The sequence below is a fragment of the Varroa jacobsoni genome, unplaced genomic scaffold (assembly GCF_002532875.2).
Source record: "Varroa jacobsoni isolate VJ856 unplaced genomic scaffold, vjacob_1.0 scaffold_1209, whole genome shotgun sequence".
Taxonomy (NCBI): Eukaryota; Metazoa; Arthropoda; class Arachnida; order Mesostigmata; family Varroidae; genus Varroa; species Varroa jacobsoni.
In genome coordinates, this window is record NW_019214111.1 from 1 (window position 1) to 3,857 (window position 3,857).

General features: G+C 41.8%; 1 long non-coding RNA gene across 2 annotated transcripts; it reads left to right on the forward strand.

The window, feature by feature from the left end:
* The first annotated feature begins 119 nt into the window (after positions 1-119).
* LOC111267682 (uncharacterized) lies at positions 120-3,238 on the forward strand. 2 transcript variants are annotated; one of them, XR_015313917.1, is made up of 3 exons: positions 120-268; positions 1,264-1,381; positions 2,161-3,237. It is a non-coding gene; the product is annotated as an uncharacterized LOC111267682 (long non-coding RNA). The 2 variants fall into 2 exon arrangements; XR_002684778.2 differs by having other exon boundaries at positions 123-268; positions 1,259-1,381; positions 2,161-3,238.
* The last annotated feature ends 619 nt before the right edge of the window (positions 3,239-3,857 follow it).

Below are 3,857 nucleotides of genomic sequence, written 5' to 3' on the forward strand. Positions count from 1 at the left end.
GATGCATTAATACGGGTAAATTTGTATATGATTTTTCTTGATTGAATTGATTGTGTTTCGTCGAGCAGTCACCTTACTTCAAGTTAAAAATTTCCTATGAAGTTAAGTGTTGTATCTAAATAGTGTAAGACATTACATATTAACTAGTATCTTATCATATAATGTTTCTCACTTGCAGGTAATCTCTCACATCTATATCGTCTAAATCGAAATCAGACTTATTGCCAAGACCGATCATATTGGAAATATGGATAGGATCGGTACTACGGTAATTATTAAATGGAATTTCTTAAAAACCTGTTGTAATGTAGTTCCTTATAAATATATACCTCGCCCGGAACAACAGGGGTCTATGCACTGTCTCAAAGGCTTTGGACAATGCAGAAGGTGACTACGACGAGTGCTTCGAAACGAAAAAAGAAGCACAGTTTTTTTTTGTTTAATTAAACAATTTCGTGCGCATATATATGCTTACAATTTATGAGATATATAGGCACGAAACTAGCAGGCAGTCCGGCGGTACAAAGGACACCATTTCTATACAACTTACCTCATTCGTCAGTGAGTCACCTCTAATTTTGAGGTTATAGAGCCCTAAGTTTGACAGTGTATCCATATACATTTAGGAAGGTGGTCCTTCGTAAATAAGCATAGTGATGTATATAGTTAAATTTATATAGTTTCCAAGAGAATAAGAAATAATAATTCCCTATAATTTGTTATAATTCAGCACTTTTTTTTTCCAGCTTCATGTTCGGAATTGGTTTATACCGCCTCATATACATCGTTCCTAATAATTTGTTAATATTTACATCTCATATCTGTACACTATTAATGCAGCGAATTCACGTATCATTTGCAGAACAGGGCATACATTGTAGAATCAAAAATTTAATGGGCAAATTGAAATGTTAGCTTATATGAACAATGTTCTTGGCTATTTCGGCCCCATTTCACAAGTCGACCGCGCTGCTACACGAAACAGCTTACGCAAGGCCTATGAGTCTGAATAGCAGAAACCGTACCTTAGCCGTTAGTCGGTACCTTCACATTACCCTCAACGTCCGTATCTGCTCGTGTCGTATTTACCTCAGTACGTAGTTATATATATTGAATATCGTCTACCCAATGCTGCCTGCTTTAGCTCTCACCGGATAAATATAAACTGACCATTATTTGTTGCCATTCAGAACAAACGAAGGACGCGCATAGCAATTTACTAGTGATTGTGTCTCCCCCTATTGATGTCTTTGTGAAGAATAGGACCAAGGTGCCTGTTTTCTTCTACCGGACATTACATCAAGCTGTGGCCAGGCAAGAAGACCTATACGACGCGCATTTTTGGCTATGTAAAGTGCGTTCATATAAGCGACGCGCAAATGTAAGTTCTATTTGGTAGTGAAACCGTTCGATCACGTTGGAACTAATACCGAAGTACGTATTTTTTGTCAAAGGTACGCAATAATAAAGCAACTATGGAGGCAGGCAAAGAATAGAGTAACAGACAATATAGCTAGAAAATATCGATTTGTTATTTTGCTTCATTTTGGCTTTGCGCGTGCGCGTCCGTCTTACTGAAGTGATTTTTTGAAAAATTTTGCGCCCCCGTAGCGTTGGCGCCATCGGGGCCTGGCTTCTAGTGGTAGGTATCGCACTGTACAAGTGCTCCGAATTCGGAGAAAGTTTTTTTTTTTTTGGTTTCGATTCGAACCATTAATTATGAACTAGAAATAAGTGCGATTCATAGAAGCGCATTGAGAGGAAGATGAATTAGCAGGAGACGATAGCAGCAGAATTAAAAAAATCGTTATGCCAACGATTCATGGCCGTGTTCATGGCCGTGGTAAACACCCTCGCCCGGATTACTACGCTTATTTAATCCAGATCTCGAAAATTGTCAATAATGTTTTATGGTTACTTATTTGACAGTGCCACATGATTACTCACAGCCAACTGCTCCGTCTAGTGTTGGCGCTCAAATCGCTCTATATACTATCATATAATGTGCCACATTCTCTTAAATACGAGGTATCTGCCATTATAGCCAACACTTTAGGCAGAATTACATTTTTTTTTGGCTATATCTCGCACATATTCGTCACGCAGATCGCTAAATACACTAACAGTTTGTCTTCGTTCTGGTGCCCCTCCAATCTACAGCCCGCTAGCCCCCTTTCGCTATGCTTCGGTGCCAAGCTTCATCGATTATAAAACCTCTTCAACGCGACCGTTTAGCGGTTCCACTTAGTCCGGCAACAGTAAATACACAACAGGTCCCACCAAGGGGAACACTGGTCTACGGAAACATCATTGCGGGCCAGTACAGGTATCCATAACACATAGTACAGTTACTTCGCCAGCCGGCAGATATTCGGTGAGTTTGTGCCCCAGAGTATCCGTGCCGTTACGAAATTAAAACGTAGACTCACTCATCCTCTCGCCTATCATCCTGCTGTTTCATCTACATGTTTCTACAATGCGTTATCGGCTTCTATAGCGGTGTCGTAGTCGCGCCCATCTCACCCATTACCATCACTGCCAACATTTCGGTATGAAAGCGATTCGAGAAGCGACGGAGGTCCGTCCTGCGGTTTGCCTGTTCGCCCGAACAAAGTTGCCCGATGCGCAGCGGCTCCTGGCAGGCATCAGCGTCGTAGCCGACAATTTGGCTTGTAACCAATTCGGTTAATCGAACCGATACAGCCTTCCTGTCCTATCGTGCACCGACGTGGTGGGAAGATGGCGGTGGGGAGAGGGGGAATAATTGCTTCAAACGGTGGCGACAGCGGTCGCAGTCGCAAGAGCGGGCGGCACGTAACTTGTGAACGACGTACAGAGAATGGATGAGAAAGAAACGATAGAATAAATGGCGTTCAGCAGCGCATATTGAGTCAGGCGGGATACCGAACCCGAAAACTACTAGCTATTACGGCTGCTGTGTAGTGACAGATACAACAATGGCACGAAAATCAGCAGCGATGTAGAATTGTCACGAAAAAAAAACATAGTACAGATACTTTTGTATCTGCTTAATATGTTGATGGTGAAAAGCAAGGACAAACAACAATGCCAACACAGAAATATAACATGTAGTGTGGTACAGAATAACATTGCACTAGATAGCGTAATATAATAGAGTAATTAATAAATAAGGTAGTAACAAAAAGATAAGTTGTCTTTTTTTTTTTTATACGGCGGCAGTCGCTTCTACGTCTGACAACTCCTACTTAACGCCCACCCTGCTTAACTATGTCTTTAAAAAATAGCACGGAAAAACAGAAACAACGACCTCCTGAGGGGGAGAACGACTGAGCGAATCAAATACGCTTTCACTCGGTAGCCAAATTTGAAAGTGCCTAAATCGTATGTCGAATTAACGCCAACCGTAGAAGTGTTCGGGGCGCATATCGAGGACTGGGTACATAAGGCGCCGGTTAGAGCAACATCGACAAAGGTTAGGGCTAAGTGAGTGCCGGAGCTACTTTTAGATAAAGGCAGCGCCGGCGGCGTTTTACGATCTAAATTCTTATCGGGGAAATTTGTTGTCGTTGAAGAAGGCCAAGTCTACCTTGCTCAAACGAGTGGTGAGTCCAGTTTACAACGAAGAACTGCTTTGCCTAGTTGCCGCCTAGCTACCTTTTGTTGTAAACCCAGGAAACAGTAGAAGCAGTTCAAAACCTAAGAATACCCAAACAGGCTGATCGCATCACTCCAGGACAAAATGACTGATATCGACTCAGAATTCTTCGAAACTAAAGCAATGACTTGTAATGATCGGAAGGTCAGGTCAAACGCAGATTGCCAAATACTTACTAAATTTCTAAAATATGTATTTGCAGAACAGGAAATTGCTATAA